Genomic DNA, 18,510 nt, shown 5'->3' on the forward strand with positions numbered 1-18,510 from the left:
GACTACATGCCATTCATGATGGCACAATGATGGGTGTTTCCCCAAACATGGGCATTCCTGGCCTTTGCTTTTATAAGCTCTGACTTCACTCTTTCTTTCAAGGGCCACCTCACTCTTGCCTCATTGCCTGCTTCTTCATGACTCTCTACCTCTCTATCTTAGGCTTCGACCACTTTTATATTAACTATGTTTTCTCATTTTCTGACTTCTTGATGCTCTGGCATTTGCAGCCTCACTGACTGGGGAAAGACTGCCTCTCCTAGGGCTAGCCATTTCTTAGAGACAGCAGGCAACCCTCTGGGAAGTGTGCCTTTCATATGTGAACTAACCAGTCCACAGCCTTTAGTCTAAACCACCTTCTCTACGTAGCTTTTGTATTTCAGGAGCCAATATTCTTTGAATCATCCCAAGCTCAGATACTGGACAACTTAGCAATCACCCCTCTGTCCCAGAGCCTGCCAAAATCCTTCAAAGTATCCAGTCCTAACCCTGCTCAACTGCTCACCCTGCCTCATCATGGAACCACAGTAAAGGATTTTGCATAGTCTGTCCTCTTGATCCTTCTTCCTCTTGACCAACCCTGGTGCTTTTCCACAGGGTCCCACCTGGTTTGGCATGACCCTCTTGGGAGCTGTAAGTAACAAACCATCTTTTCAATGCCAATAGCCTCCTGATCTGTAGGCATCCCCAAACCTAAATGAAACAAAAATTTTAAGACCACTTCCAACGGCTTTACCCAACCTACCTCTCTCATCCTGTCATTCCACATGTTAAGACCAATGCAGCTAGGCCAGGAAGAGCTACTGCTTTTTTTGCACTTGCTATTCTTGTTCTATCTTCGGTACTGCACTTGGTCACCACTGTTGAGCAAGGATTATATGCCCCTTAATAACTGGGAATAATTATTGCCTCTCTTGATGAATTAAAATGTTTTCTTTTGCAAAAAATCTCAAGTCTCTACAATGTAGGATGCCTAGTGATGACATAATTTACACTAGCAAACAGGCAAAAGTAATAAAGAAACTGGGCACATGGATTCTTAGAATGTTAAAACTGAATGGGGCCTTAGGAATCATCCTGAGAACAGACTCTGTTCTACTCCTGGGACCCAGGAAGGAGAAGTGACTTATCCCAAGGTACACAGGGAACTAATAAGATTCAAACGTATAGATAACTTGCATGAATGACTTCCTTCAATGTTGAGCAGTTAGTATGTACAAACTCAAAGGTAGATGCTAGGAAGGAAGTGGTGGGTGGACTCCAAGATAAAGCAGTCCTTGATCCTGCCCCCAAGGAAGCTGCTATATCCTAGAGGAGAAAATAAAAACTGGTGAATAACTAGAGCTCAGGATAGAAACAGGGCTTCTGGGTGCAGATAAGGAAATTGACCACATGCATTGATCTCCTCTCTTTACTAAAAGCCTACTAAGAAAATACTAAATAATTTTAAATGACTCACAAGGACAACAACAGGACAGGAGGCAACAGTAGATGAAAGACTTAAACACAGTTTTTTAACAATGATAAAACAGAAAGAGCAGTGGTAACTGACTTAGCAGAACAGAGAAAGTTACAACCCAAGTACTTACAGGGTTAAGTACTTCTTAGTGCCAAAAAGGAGAAGTGAAACCCTTCGTGCTATAGCATGATAGAGGAGCTCACAGCTGGAATAAGACACATCCCCTTTTCAATGCTGGCACCCACTCAGGTGACTACCTCAACCTTGCCAAGAAGTAGAAAGTTTATTCTCTAGATAACTTGAACCAGAGGCAATCTGAATTTGGAAACTATCAGAGAGGCCAGGGATGAGTAGGCACTGAAAATAGTGGAATTAAGTGAAAAATGGACACTTAGCTCCCAATCTGTCTTTCCCATTCCTAAAATGCCAGTCTCCTTCCCCAACTACTTACCAAGACAGCAGTCTGGAGGATTCTTCTCTAGAGAAACAAAAAAGTACAGAGCCAGAGAAGAAGACTCCATAACTGACACTTGGGGAGTGGTGGTGGTATCTCTCAAAGAAAGTTTAGTTTTCCACCTCAGCAACCCACAATAAAGACCACCAGAGAACAAGCCAGTGCACACAACATTCCAGGAAGCTTTCTGGTGCCTCTTGAATATGAACAAGAAGCTTTAAATGGTTGAGGAAAGCCTCCAAGGTGAAAGATAGAGACCAAATCAAGAGAATGAAGCAGGCTGTAACATACTAGAATAGTGCAGATTGCAGAATAAAATGTCAAGAGAACTAGAATTACAAAATCAGAGAGATGAGAAAATACTGCATTCATAAACTAAGTGTAAAATGATACATAAAAGGAAGGATGAGAGATCAACAAAATACTCTTGGAAATTAAAAAGATGATCACTGAAATGAAATAAAAAGTTTAGTAGAAGGCTTGGAAGGTGAAATTAATGAAATTTCCCAGAAAAGAGAATAAACAAAGGGATGGAAAAATAGAAAAGATAATACAATCAAATATGTATTGCAGTGCTATGCAACAGGAATACACTACAAGCTGCATTTGTAATTTAATTTTTCTATTAGCCACATTAAAAAGGTAAGAATAAACAGTCAGGATTAATCTTTATAATATATTCTATTTAACTCAATAAACCCAAGACCACATCATTTTGACATGTAATCAACATAAAATTATTAATGAAATATTTACAATCTTTTTGTCAAACTATGTCTTACAACATACTTCAAGTTGGATAATATATGTTTCAAATGTTCAATACCCACAAGTGGCAAGGGGCTACCATGTTGGACAGCACATATACAGATCAGTCCAGAAGGTCTAATATCTGTATAACAGAATTCCAGAAAGAATAAAAAACACATAGACATGGGATTCTGGGAAAAGAGGGCTCACTACAAGGGAAAAAGAGACACCATCAGGAGGACAAGTGTGTGGCAGAGAGCTGCTCCCAGTTCCAGGTGGAGCCAGAGGAGGATGGAGGCTCCAGGAGGGAGGGCTCTGTATCAAAACACTAATGTGATGTAATTCACCAGTTGTTTGACAAATCTGTTGAAGCATCTGGAAAAAGTTAACGATGGATTTATCTATTATTTATTATTATTTTTTGAGACAGAGTCTCACTTTGTCGCCCGGGCTAGAGTACAATGGCACGATCTTGGCTCACTGCAACTTCAGTCCCGGGTTCAAGCAATTCTCCTGCCTCAGCCTCCAAAGTAGCTGGGATTACAGGCACCTGCCACCATGCCCAGCTAATTATTGTATTTTTAGTAGAGACGGGGTTTCACCACATTGGTCGGGCTGGTCTCGAACTTCTGACCTCAGGTGATCCACCCACCTCAGCCTCCCAAAATGCTGGGATTAGAGGTGTGAGTCACTGTGCCCAGCCTAGTGACAGATTTGCAGAAAATTAAAATGTAAAGTATTGAGGCTGTTATTACGTATGAGGAAAATAATTGTGTGAGAAATCAAACGTAATCACAGTACGCTAATAGGCTTAAGAGAATGAGATCCTCAGTTATCACAGGAAGTTAATAAATGTTGTTGAGCATGGAGAAACCAAGAATCAAGCAGCATAAGCCTTGATTTCTGTAAGTGATTTTTATAAGAAATATGGAAGTAAATACCAGAAGCAGCGGATGGAAGAGCTAACTGTGGCTCTGGAAAGCGAGATTGAGAGGATGGTGGGAGTCTGCTGTGTTTTGCAACCTTTTAATATTTGATTTTTAAAAAGCTCTATCCATGTAATATATTGATTAAAAAACAAGTAATACATACATAAGAAACTAATAATGTTAATATAGATACATGCTAAGAGAATTAAGACTGGAGAGATTACATGCTTCCAGAAAGAGGAGAGGAGAAAATGCTTTTTGGAGGAGTTGTGATTTTTAGTCCTCCTTGAAAGATTATTACAGTGTCTAGTATAGTAATTTCCAGCTTCTTCCCCCCAGCATGGGGAGATGTTTAAATAAGTAACAAACATCGATCCACAGATGTCTATGAAATCAGAGGGAAGGATGGTGAAAATACTACATCCTTTGTGGTTATGTTTCCTTTTTGACTGCTCAGGTTGCTGTAACTGGTGAGCTTGCTTTCAAAATTTGGAGTTAGAAGCATGTTAAAGATGATCTAATTTTGTAACCCCCAGATTGGTAAATCATGATACTCACCCGGGGGTATTTAATACAAGTCCTATTCCTGGGCCCAGCCCCAGACTCACTGCATCAGAATCTCCAGGGGTGCAGCCCCACAGTCTGCATGTTTACAAACCTCATGGAAGGATTTTGACAATTAGCCAGGAGTGAGATGATCACTCCCGAATAGCTACATCTTCATTTTACAGTTTGGGGAAACTAACACGTCAGAAGTGACACCAGTGCTTCTCAAAGTGTGACCCTTGCACTGGCATCTTTAGCAACATCTGGGAACTTGTTAGAAGTTAGAATTTGTTAGAGCTTGTGAATTCTCAGGCCCCACTCCAGACTTATTGAATCAGAAATTCTGTGTTTTAATTAAACCTCCAGGTGAGTATGATGAGCACTCAAGTGTGAGGACTGTTGTGTTAAATTATCACCCCAGGGTAGCAGTTGGTATAATAGACAGCTAGGTCCAAAAGGTGCCTTACTCATGATTTTTTTTTTTGGAGACAGAGTTTCACTCTGTTGCCCAGGCTGGAATGCAGTGGCATGCTCTCAGCTCACTGCATCCTCTGCCTCCCAAGTTCAAGCCATTCTCCTGCCTTGGCCTCCTGAGTAGATGGGATTACAGGTGCATGCCACCACGCCCTGCTAATTTTTGTATTTTTAGCAGAGATGGGGTTTCACCATGTTGGCCAGGCTGATCTCAAACCCCTGGCCTCAAGTGATCTGCCCGCTTTGGCCTCCCAAAGTGCTGGGATTACAGGCATGAGCCACTGTACCTGGCACTTACTCATGATTTAATCACATCCCTCATTTTATAGGAGATGAAGATCCAAAAAAAGTAGGTGACTTGACCACCAGGGTAGCAGCAGCCGTCTTGGTGCCAGAAGGAAGACAGTCCCTACAGTCTGAAAATGTGAAAGTCAAAAAGGTCCAGACAGCCTCAATCACATCAATAAACTGCTGGACTGAGCTCAGGACCACCCACTGCCAGACCTCCCTAGTGGTGAGGAGCACCGCTGTTCAAACCAGTGTCAGTCAGGTGTTCTGTTACTGCAGCTAAACACATTCTGTGGGATCCAGGAGTCTTCTTACAACTCTCTGAGATTTTTTCATAAGACCTCCTACTTGAGATGACTTGGACAGCCGTGGCATAGTATATGGAATCCAAACTGAACGGTTCCTGTCAGCCCCTTCCTCTGGGCTCCCATAGGACCTTATCAAGCCTTTCTCACACCACTTGGTCCATTACTGCTATAAGGGTTAGTTACTAGGTCACGAGCTTCTCCATTTTGTATCCCCAGAGCCTAGCATGGTGCCTGGCACACAGTAGGTGATGAATGAACGATTGTGTCACGAATGGATGAACAGGTTCTAATTCGGTGTTCATGTTAGAAATCACTATGTGACTACTGCTCCTCCTTTATTTTGTCTACAGGACCAGCTATTTCTTCACTCAAGTGTTTGCTTCCTGCCTATTTATAAACAATTTAACTATTTCATTTTCAATGTAGCCTTTCTCCTAACAGAAACATGTGGCTTTTATTCTTAGTCATAATTTTCCCATTGCTCCTGGGATGTCTATCTCTGTCTTTGGTGGAAGTGGATATGAAGGCTGGATATTCCGAAGAGAACTACCCTTAACTGGCTTTACCTGCAAATGAAATTGTGCTCTGCCAATAATCTGGAAGTGGCAGAGGGAGCAGAGGGTCTACATTGAGTTGGCGGGAGTGGAGAGTGGAGGAATCAGGGCAGTGGTGTTAGCTGCCCTGCCTGACTGAGCAGTCACTGGTAAGGAGGCTGCAAGACACCCCAGGGGCAACCCATGGCCAAGGCCAAGTTACAGTGTCTAGGATCCTTATACCATAGATCTTTAAAAGGAGGCCACAGCGTCGGAGGACTCAGAGAAGGCTCCCCTTTCCATTTCCTCAGGGCTTTCTGGTCAGAGAAAGAGGCTGTGAGCTGACAGTCGCTTTTGTCAGGGAAGAGGGGAGGAAGACACCAGCGCGAACCAGATGAACCGAGCACTCCTCCCTGGGAAGCCTGCCCAGCTGCGGCATTGTCAGCGGCCTGGACGTCCCACACACTGGAGAAGTCAGGGGAGTAGATGCTGGTTTGGGGAAGGAGGTGGTCTCTGCTCTGCAGGAGGAAAGTCTCTCCAAAATGAGAGTTTGGAGCAGGCAAAGACTGACAGGTTATTTTCCTCAGTTTCGTCTTGTGTCCACTTTACCTCCAGGACTCTGGATAACTCATCAGAAAATTGTTTGCTTTTAAAAGGAGCAGGGGAGATGTCAAGTGCTGTCCTTCTCCATGAGATAACCTAACAAATGTCAATTTTCTGCAATGTCAAGTTGTCCAGCTCAGCCAGACCACATTGACGATAGACTCCCATCCCTTTTCCCAGGGCCGGTGGAAACAGGCCCTCGGAGCAGAAGATTGGCTCCAGTTCTTCCCAGGTGGTCCTGCCCTAATTCTAACTGCAGCAGGCAGTCCTGGACCCTGGGCTCCAGAAAACCTTTTTTTTCCTTTGTTCCTCCAGCGTGGGGTGGCAGCAGCTCTCTGCTGTTGCTAATCTCTGATTGCTTTACCATCTCCTGTTTGGCTTTCAGCTCTTCCATTATGTAGGTAACCACATCCCTGCATTAAATTCCATGCCTTTACAATTCTTGGTTTCTGTTTTCCTCGTGGGGCCTCGGCTGATGAAAGAACTTACTGTGTGTGACGTTTGATATAAAGTGCCATAGATGCTACATCCTATGAGGCTGGGCCTGTTATCATTCTGCTTCTGTATCTGTGGAAATTACAGCTCAAATGAAGTCAAATGTCCAAGTTCACATAGCTCATGAATGACAGAGTAGGGCTTGGGGCCCAACAGTGCCACTCCAAGGCCCATGCTCTTAAACACAAAACTAATAATCTATATTCCATTTATGAAACCTTGGGGTGAGCTTTGAGGGTGGGAATCCAAGCAGTTTGTTTCCTTTCACTGGAATGTTTCAGGTCTCAAATGAAATCTCACTTCCCTGAGGAAACCTTCCCTATCACCCATAGTTGACGTTGAATGTCCCCATCCCTGCAGCTCCTAAAGTCCCTAGGGCTTTCTTATTCTATCTCCACACTATATTGTATTTGCTTTCCACTAAACTGGAATTGCTTGAGGACAGAGACTGTACTTCCCTTATTCATTATTCTATTCCCACTACCTTACACACTCAAGATTTGATGAATAAATGACTGAATCACTCAAACACTAGAGATACACTGCTGCTCAAGAAGGTCTGACTGCCACCTAAGTTCAAGCTCCTGTTTGGCTTCCAAGATCTTCATATCTGGCCGGACTATTGGTCCAACTTAGCTTCCCACCATGACTCCTGAGTCCAGCCAGACCTCCACTCACACAGGCTAGAAACTTTATTACCTTTCTCAACCCCCTTCTTAGACGCACAGCTCTTCCCCAGCATCATCGGAACTGCTTGCCTTCCATACTTACACCCCACTATCCTTCAAGGCTCCTCCTCCCTGTCTTCTCCATAGGCACCCCCAGCAACTCTATTCCTGTCTGAAAACTCTTATCATGCATGCCTTTCAGTTGTCATTTTCAGCATCTGAATACCCATTTCCCACCACATACCCACAAGTACTCTAGAGACAGAGCGTACTTCACATGATAGTAGCAGAAAAATGTTGAACAGTTGCTTTCCCAAGCCTCACTTGCCAAAGCGAGGGCATGAACCCATGTCCTAAGCTCCACCTATCAGACCCATTTACCCTGGACTGAAAGGGGAGCTGGTGTTGCAGAGCAAGGAGGGTAATGCAGTGCTTTCTCTGTTTACGATGGCGGCAGCAGCCAGATTGAGTTCCTGGAACAGCCATGGCAGAGAGGTACTGCTTCTGTCCAGTGCTCAGAGGTAGCCATGTAGGCAGTACTAACGGGCATAGTGTCCTATCAGGACCTGTTCTGAGGCTTCATCCGGGGATTGCTCTTAATTGCGTAGGCCTGAGCCTCCCAGTGGTGAACTGCCCAACATCCTTTCTTTAAAAAACAGCTCTTTTGAAGTATAATTAACATAAAATAAACTTGAATTGTACATACTTGAAACGTACAATTTGATAAATTTTACCATATGCAGAAACCTGTGAAACCATGACCACAATCAAGAAAGTGAACTTCCACATCGTGCTCAAAAGTTCCCTCATGCAGTAACCACAAATGCCAGTGGCTGCTTTAGCACTGGGGGAGTTCTGAATTAGGAAAGATGAAGGCAAGCCCTTTGGTTGTTCTTCCAGGAGCTACTAGAGAGTTCGAAACAAATCATGAACACTCAGTGTGAATGGGGTCTACTCTGCTCCCTCAGGTGCTGGTACCAGGCATGTGGGCTGCCTGGTACAACTGGGCATAAAACCCTAAGATTATATGGACCTCACCCAGCCCTAGATTCAGGGGTGGTCCTTTGGTTGATTTAAGCTCTCAGTGTATCTTATTCCTTTATCCACAGCAATTGACTCAAGAATCAGTCATAACCCAGGCTCAGGCTAACTAGGATGTTACATTACTCCAGCCATAGGAACTAGTTTAAGTATGGCCATGTGTTTTCTAAACAGGTTCAATCATGGTGAACTTCATGAATTTTTCTAGAGCTACAGAAAACAGATTTGTCCTTCTTTTATGGGCGTGATGGGGGTGCCCAGTAGGACATATAGTGGCAGTTGACACCTTTAATGACAATGTACAGTCCAAAGGGAAATGTTTATAATAAAAAAGGGTTAAATGAGAGTCGATCTCGTTTTTTAGAACTGAGTGAAGAAAGGCGTATCCGTGAAGACAGGCTAGGTTATGCTGCAGTAACAAACAACTTAAAATCTCAGAAGCCAAATCTCAGAAGCAACAAGGGTTTATTTCTTACTCAAATTACATGTCCATTATTCTGGTATATGCTCTTTTCCCTAGGGCCTAGGCTAATGGAGTAGACTGTTCGTAGTGCATTCCCACGTATCAGGCAGAGGGATGAGAAAACATGGAGGACTATGTGCTAGATCTTAAAGTTTCTGCTCAGAGGTGACTCTTGTCACCTACACCAATTTCATTGGCCAAAGTAAGTCACGTGGCCACACCTGACTTCAAAAATGGATGTGTCCAATTCTCGGGTGGGAAGCAGCACTAATTATGCATAAATAAGTGATGTTTATCAGAGAACGTGTCACCTCAAAAATTATAACCTAAGAAAGAGATATTTGTAAATTTAAAAAAGGGTTGGCTCATATAAGAAAAAATAGAAAATATGAATAGGTCGATATCTATTAAAGAAATTGAATCAGTAATTAATAACCTTCCAAAACAGAAAGCACCAGGCCCAGATGAGTTCACTGGACAATTAAGCCAAATATTTAAGGAAGAAATTATACCAATTCTTTATAATGTCTTTCAGAGGATAAAAGCCGAGGGAATACTTCCTAACTCATTCTATGAAGGCAGCATTCCAAACCAGACAAAGACAAAGACATTACAAGAAAAGAAAACTACAGGTCAATATCACTCATGAACATGTCAGTAGATGCAAAAATCTTCAACAAAATACTAGCAAATAGAATTCAAAAATGTATAAAAAGACTTATATGCCACAGCCAAGCAGGATTTATCCCAGGTATGCAAGATTGGCTCAACATTCAAAAATCAATTAATGTAATCCATCACATCAACAGGCTAAAAATGAAAACTCACATGATCATCTCAATGGATGCAGAAAAAGCATTTGACAAAATCAAACATGCATTCATGATAAAAACTCTCAATAAGAGAGTTACTAGCGAGAGGAATAGAGGAAGACTTCCTAACTTGATAAGGAATATCCGTGACAAACCTATAGCTAACATTATACTTAATGGTGAGAAACTGGAAACTTTCCCATGAATATCAAGAACAAGGCCAGAATGTCCCCTCTCACCACTACTCTTCAACATCAGAGAGGAAGTCCTAGCTTATGCAATAGGACAAGAAAATAAAATAAAGTATACAGATTGGGAAGGAGGAAATAAAACCATCTTTATGCATAGATCAGGTGATTGTCTATATAGAAAACCCAAAAGAATTGACAAAGAAAAATCTCCTGGAAGTAAAAAGTGATTATAGAAAAACTTCAGGATATAAGGTTAATATACAAAAGTCTACTGCTTTCCTATATACCAGCAATGAAAAAGTGAAATTTGAAATTTTAAACACGTTTTTATTTATATTAGCATCCCCCAAAAATGAAGTGCTTAGGAATAAATCTAACTAAATATGTATACGATCTATATGAGGAAACCTATAGAATTTTTGTGAATGAAATACAAGAACTAAATAAATAGAGGGACATTTGAGATTAATGGATAGGAAGACAATATTCTCAAGATGTTAGTTCTTCTTAACTTGATCTATAGATTCAATGCAATCACAGCCAAATCTCAGCATATTATTCAAGTCACATGGCCACATCTGACTTCAAAAACAAAGTCTCCTGTGGGAAAGAACACTAAATATTCATAAATAAGTGATGTTTGTCAGAGAATGTGTCACCTCAAAAATTATAACCTAAAGTTGTAAGAATCAGCAAACTGATTCTAATTTTTTTTTTTTTTTTTTTTTGGAGATGAGGTTTCACTCTTGTTGCCCAGGCTGGAGTGCAATGTCACGATCTCGGCTCACTGCAACCTTCGCCTCCTGGGTCCAAGTGATTCTCCTGCCTCAGCCTCCCAAGTAGCTGGGATTACAAGCACCTGCCACCATGCCCAGATAATTTTTGTATTTTTAGTACAGATGGGGTTTCACCATGTTGGTCAGGCCTGGACCTCCTGACTTCAGGTGATCTACTGGCCTCAGCCTCTCAAAGTGCTGGGATTACAGGTGTGAGCCACTGCACCCAGCTTGATGCTAAAATTTATATAGAGAAACAAAAGACTGAGAATAACTAATACCACGTTGAAGGGGAAAGACAAAGGGGGAAGACTGACATTACTAAATTCAAGAGTTACTACAAAGCTACAGTAATCAAGACAGTGTGGTACTGGCAAAAGAATAGGCAAGTGGACCAATAGAACAAAACAGAAGCCCAGAAATAGATACACATAAATATAGTCAAATGATCTTGACAAAGAAGTAAAGGTAAGAACATGGAGCAAAGATGGTCTTTTCTACAGATGGTGCTGGAACAACTAAATGTCCAAATGCAAAAAAATAGAGTTTCACCCTTCACAAAAGACCTTACACTCTTCAAAAGAATGAACTCAAAACGTATCATAGACCTAAGTATAAATACAAAACTTAAAACTTCTAGAAGATAACAAAGGAGAAAACCTATATGACCTTGGGTTTGGTGTTGACTTTTTAGATACAAGAACAGAGTCATGATCCATGAAATAAATAACTGATAAACTATACTTCACTGAAATTAAAAACTTCTGCTCTGCAAACACAATGTCAAGAGAATGAGAAGACAAGCCACAGACTGGGAAAAAATATTTGCAAAAGATACATCTCACAAAGGACTGTTATCCAAAATATACAATGAACTCTTAAAACTCAAAAAATAAGAAAACAACCCAATTTTAAGATGGGCTAAATGACTTTAACAACCACTTCACCGAAGAAGATATACAGATGGGAAATAAGTATATGAACAGATGCTCCACATCAGGGAAATGCAAACTAGAACAACCATGAGCTACCATTACACATCTATTAGAATGGTCAAAATCTACAACACTGACAATACCAAATGCTGACATAGATGTGGAACAACAAAAATTCTCACTTGTTGCTGGCGGAATGCAAAATATTACAGCCACTTTGGAAGACAGTTTGGAGGTTCTTACAAAGCTAAACATACTCTTAACCATATGATCCAGCAATTACACTCCTTGGTATTTACCTAAAGGAGTTGAAAACTTATCTCCAAACAAAAACCTGCACATAAATGTTTTTGGTTGCTTTATTCATAATTGCCAAAACTTGGAAGCAACCAATATATCTTTCAGTAGGTGAATGGATAAATAAACTATAATACAACCAGACAGTAAATTTTCTTTTCATTCTTTTTTCTTTCTTTCTTGGTTTTTTTTTTTTTTTTTTTTTTTTTTGAGACAGAGTCTTGCTCTGTTGCCCAGAGTAAAGTGCAGTGTCACAGTCTCAGCTCACGACAGCCTCAATCTCCCGGGTTCAAGGGATCTTCCTACCTCAGTCTCCCAAGTAGCTAGGACTACAGGTGTGCACCACCATGCCCGGGTAATATTTGTATTTTTTTGTAGAGATGGGTTTTCATGTTGCCCAGGCTGGTCTTGAAATCTTGGGCTCAAGCAATCTGCCCACCTCAACCTCCCAAAGTGCTGGGACTACAGGCATGAGCCACCATGCCTGGCCAGACAGTGAATTTCCTTCAGTGCCATGAAAAGACATGGAGGAAACTTAAATGTATATTACTAAGTAAAAGAAATGAATCTGAAAAGGCTACATACTATATTATTCCAATTATATGACATTCTGGAAAATGCAAAATATGAAGACAGTAAAAAGATCAGTGATTGCCAGGGGCTGGGGATGGAGGAAGGATGAATAGCTGAAGCACAGAGGATTTTTTAGGGCAGTGAAAATGCTCTGTATAATATTATAATGATGGATATGTAACATTGTCCAAACACATAGAATGTACAACACCAAGACTGAACCTTAATATAAACTATGATTTTTTTTTTTGAGACGGAGTCTTGTTCTGTAAACCAGGCTGGAGTGCAGTGGTACGATCTTGGCTCACTGCAACCTCCGATTCCCAGGTTCAAGCTATTCTCCTATCTCAACCTCCTGAATAGTTCAGATTACAGGCACGCACCACCATGCCTGGCTGATTTTTGTATTTTTAGTAGAGACGGGGTTTCACCATGTTGTCCAGGCTGGTCTCGAACTCCTGACCTCAAGTGATCTGCCCACCTTGGCCTCCCAAAGTGCTGGGATTGCAGGCATGAGCCACCGCGCCTAGCTTAAACTATGAATTTTTGATGATCATGATGTGCCAAGGTAGGTTCATCAGTTGTAACAAATGTACCACTCTGGTGGAAAGCTGATGATGGGGAGGTTGTACATGTGTGGGGTCGGAGGGTGGAGGGTGTATGGGAAATCTCTGTACCTTCCACTCAGTTTTGCTGTGAACCTAAAACTCCTATAAAGAAAATATCTTAAAAAAGCGGTGGGGGAGTCTTGGCAGTTCAAAAGAGGGTAACACCTTACCATTGTTGGAACATGAAATATGCATGTATAACTGTGTAACTTTTACGTCTCATTTCTAAATAAGTATTGCACAAAGCACCTATCTTGTAACTTTTTTTTTGTTTTTGTTTTTGTTTTTTGAGACAGAGTCTTGCTCTGTCGCCCAGGCTGGAGTGCAGTGGTGCAATCTCCACTCACTGCAAGCTCCGCCTCCCGGGTTCACACCATTCTCCTGCCTCAGCCTCCCATGTAGCTGGGACTACAGGCGCCTGCCACCACACCCGGCTAATTTTTTTTTTTTTTTTTTTTTTTGTATTTTTAGTAGAGACAGGGTTTCACCATGTTAGCCAGGATGGTCTTGATCTCCTGACCTCGTGATCCGCCCATCTCGGCCTCCCAAAGTGCTGGGATTACAGGCTTGAGCCACCGCACCCGGCCTATCTTGTAACTTTCTTTGATTACAAATGAAGTAGGTGTTCCTTTGAAGTATTTATTGATCATTTTCTGGCTCTTTTGTGAAATGCCACCTTGTGTTCTTTGCCTATTTTTCTATTAAGCTATTTCCTACTGGTTTTTAGTGATCTACACATACATTCTGGATACCAAACTTTTGTTAGATGTATTATAAATATATTTTTCTAGTTTGTGACTAGTCTTTCCATTCTGTAGTTCTTTTTCATGTCAAATTGATCAATTTTTTCTTTGTGTATTTCACTTTTTTGTGTTTTAAGAAATTCTTACTTGAAAAACTTGAAAAAATATTTTCTTTATTTTATTTAAACACTTTACTTTTTTTTTTTTTTTTTTTTTTTTGAGATGGAGTCTCTCTCTGTCACCCAGGCTGGAATGCAGTGACACGATCTCAGGTCACTGTAACCTCTGCCTCCCGGGTTCAAGTGATTGTCCTGCCTCAGCCTCCTGAGTAGGATTACAGGCACCCACAACCACACCCGGCTAATTTTTGTATTTGTAGTAGAGACAGGGTTTCACCATGTTGGCCAGGCTGGTCTCAAACTTCTGACCTCTGGTGATCCGCCTGCCTTGGCCTCCCAAAATGCTGGGATTACAAGCATGAGCCACCGCGCCCAGCCCTAAACACTTTCCTCTTTATCCTACTTCGAAACAACTCATGGTAGAGTTAGCCAGTCATGGACGTTAGCTTGCTCGATGGCAATGTCATAAATGAGGAATTTCTCTCATATTACACAGACACAGCTGGCTTATTAGACATTTCATTGTGCCATCTCTGTGACCTTTGGCAAGCCTCAGTTTCCATATGTAGATATAGAATAACACCACCTGCTTTTTTCAAAGTATCAAAGGCTGATTTGAAGAAGTGAAAAATACCATTTGTGTTCCAAACTACACAATGAACGTGAAAGAGGTTTGCAAACTATAAAGCACTATACAAAATAAGGTTTCCATTTTATAATGTGACTTTATCTTTTCTGCTATAATTAAAAGTATAACTTTCTTTTCCATAGGTCATATGATAAGAAAAGATTGAGTAACGAATATTCAGTAATGGTTTTTTGTTTTGTTTTGTTTTTTTGAGACGGAGTCTCACTCTGTTGTCCAGGCTGGAGTGCAATGGCTCACTCGGCTCACTGCAAGTTCCGCCTCCCGGGTTCATGCCATTCTCCTGCCTCAGCCTCCCAAGTAGCTAGAACTACAGGTGCCCGGCTAATTTTTTTTTTTTTTTTTTTTTTTTTTTTTTGTATTTTTAGTAGAGACGGGGTTTCACCGTGTTAGCCAGGATGGTCTCGATCTCCTGACCTCGAAATGGTTTTAAAAATGAATGAACTAAACAGTGCAGATAAAATTTAAATTCCTTCTGTTCCCTTCTACAGTACTGGTTCCTTTCTCTGTTCTCCTGCGGCAGTCAGTGTCACATTTGTTTACACTCTCCTTATAGTTTTCTTAAAAAGTATGCATCAACAACGTTTTGAGTGTTTCAAACCTATAGAAAAGTAGAGAGAAAAGTATGATGAACTCACGTACACCCACGAATGAGCTTCAGTGGTCAACACAATCAAGTTCGTTTTATCTATGCCTCCCCACTCCATATCCCGCATCCTGTTGGGTTATTTGAAAGAAAAACTCAGCCATGTTGTAATGTAGTTAATACACATTTCAACAGAATCTCTAAAAAATGTGACACACTTACCCCGTTTATTAGTCAGTTTTCACACTGCTGATAAAGACGTACCCGAGACTGGGAAGAAAAAGAGGTTTAATTGGACTTACAGTTTCACATGGCTGAGGAGGCCTCAGAATCATGGTTGGAAGCGACAGCCACTTCCCACCTGGCAGCGGCAAGAGAAAATGAGGAAGACGAAAAAGCGGAAACCCGGATAAACCCATCAGATCTCGTGAGACTTATTCACGACCACGAGAACAACATCGAGGAAACTGCCCTCCTGATTCAAATTATCTCCCACTGGGTCCCTCCCACAACAACACGTGGGAATTATGGGAGCTACAATTCAAATTGAGATTTGGGTGCAGACACAGCCAAACCATATCACTCCTTGATCTTTTTTTCCCCACAAACATCATCACAATAATATTACCACACTTAAAAAATTAACATTAATTCTTTAACATCATCAATTAATTAGTAACTGTTCAAATTTCTCCAAGTGTTTCACACATTTTTTTTAAAAAAAGTATTTGAACAAGTTGAGAGTCAAAACAAGGTCCACATATTTATTTATTTGAATTTATTGAAAAAACTATGTCTTCTGTCCTGGAGAATTTCCACATCCTGGTGGTGTCATTTAATATACTCCTCTGCCCTTAGCATTTCCTATACACTGGTAGTTAGAGCCAGAGGTTTGACCGGTTTCAGGTTTGACACTTAGGCAAAAGTACTTCAGAGACAGTACTGTGTTCTTTCTATTGCATCTCATTAGGAGTCCTGTAGTGTCTGGCTGTCACTGTTTTAGTGAGGTTAAATCAATCAGAGGGTTTAGCTCTTATCAGCCTAAACCATTAGTATAGTTTGTCAGTAGTATTTCACCTAATGGTTTTAGGGAATGCACATTTTTATGGCATTATTTTTGTTTTTTTGAAACAAAGTCTCACTCTGCTGCCCAGGCTGGAGTGCAGTGGCGCCATGTTGCCTCACTGCAACCTCTTCCTCCCGGGTCCCGGTTCAAGCAATTCTTCTGCCTCAGCCTCCCACGTAGCTAAGACTACAGGTGCCTGCCACCATGCCTGGCTGATTTTTGTATTTTTAGTAGAGACGAGGTTTCACCATGTTGGTCAGACTGGTCTTGAACTCCTGGCCTCAAGTGATCTGCCTGCTTTGGCCTCCCAAAGTGTTGGGATTACAGGCGTCAGCCACTATGCCCAGCAAGGCATTATATTCTTATTGCTTATTTCTACTTCTACCACAGTGTACTGAAGTGTCTGTTACCCCAAATTTCCCATGTTTGTACAAGAAGTTTAAAAATTCCTTGTCAAATTGACTGGAAGGTAGGGGAATCTCATTGTTCAAATTTACATTTCTTTACTTATTTATGAGGTTGACCATAAACATTCATATATTTGCTGGTAATTTGTACTCCTCCTTTTACATATTGACTATTCATGTTATTTGCTCTTTTTTTCCCTAATGGGATGTTTGCCTTTTCTTACTCACCTGTAACATTATTTTTGTTTACTCTTTAAAGAGATTTTTAAATAAGCAGACTTATTTCTTTTCTTTTTTTTCTCTTTTTCTTTTTCTTTTTTTTTTTTTTTTTTGAGATGAGGTCTCAGGCTGTTGCCCAGGCTGGAGTGCAGTGATATGATCTTGGCTCACTGCAACCTCCACCTCCTGAGTTCAAGCGATTCTCTTGCCTCAGCCTCCTGAGTAGCTGGGACTATAGGCTCGTGCTACCACGCCCAGATAATTTTGTGTATTTTTAGTAGAGACGGGGGTTTCACCATCTTGGCCAGGCTGGTCTCGAACTCCTAACCTCGTGATCCGACCGCCTTGGCCTCCCAAATTGCTGGGATTACAGGCGTAAGCCACCACATCTGGCCAAGTGGACTTATTTCTAAAACTGCCTGTAATTTTTCTCTGCATTTTTTCACTCAGTCCATCCTCTGGCAGGTATCAGATGCTTTCAGAATGTTCAGTTTGCTCCCATGATAATTAGTTCAAAATTCCATTTCAAGTGCTCCCCTCACTTCCTCTTGGTAGATACCCATGCCCTGGGATACTAATCTCACCAGAGCTGGTTGCCAGTGGTGGAAGCAGGAGCAGTTGTGCCTGCTTTCTTGATCCAGGTTGGGTGGTTAGAGCTTTTTAAATGTATTAAAAACATTCATTCTCTGATGGCTTTTTTTTTCTGGCTTGGCTTTACCAGCAGGTTTTATTTTGGAAATTAAGTAACTTGCTGAATCATGAAGTCATACAGCTAAGCAGATTTGAACTCAAGCTGTTTTGCTCCAGAATCAGGGCTCTTAATTGCTATATACTCAACTGTTCTCCATGATGGCTCAGGCACATGCAGACATGTGAAGCACTATGTAATATCAGCTGATGTGCTTTTACTTGTATCCAATTGGCCTTACTGTGCTACTCCCTTCAGACTACAAAACAGGAACCATAAGGCTCCCTAAGATTTGTGTGTACTGGCAGATGAAAGGGAATGAGGACTGGCAGATGAAAGGGAATGGACAGTGTGTGTAGGTGATGTTTAGTGAGGCACTGGAGGACAAAAATGGAAGACTCATGTCTTTTGAGTTTATTAAAAAAGGAAAAAGATTTGAGAAGAATTCAGTGAGTTTTTCCTAAAATTTCCCAATAAAAAGAACGAGATATAACTTTGGCTACAGAGAAGGGGATGGCCAAATCAAAAATAACTGATCTATCTTCATATATATATATATTTAATAGAGATGGGATCTCACTATGTTGTCCAGGTTGGCCTTAAACTCCTGGGCTCAAGCAATCTTCCTGCCTTGGCCTCCCAAAGTGTTGGGTTTATGGGTGTGAGGCACCATGCCTGGACTTTTCTAATATATTAAAAATATTAATTATCTTCTAAAATCCTTAATCTTTTATCCTAGTCTGATGTTTGTCATGTAATTTAGTTAGTTCTATTTTGAAAAATACATTCACAATTTCTTGTTCAACAAAATGTAATCTTTATATTTTTAGAAA

Source organism: Piliocolobus tephrosceles, chromosome 4, assembly GCF_002776525.5.
Source record: "Piliocolobus tephrosceles isolate RC106 chromosome 4, ASM277652v3, whole genome shotgun sequence".
Classification (NCBI taxonomy): Eukaryota; Metazoa; Chordata; class Mammalia; order Primates; family Cercopithecidae; genus Piliocolobus; species Piliocolobus tephrosceles.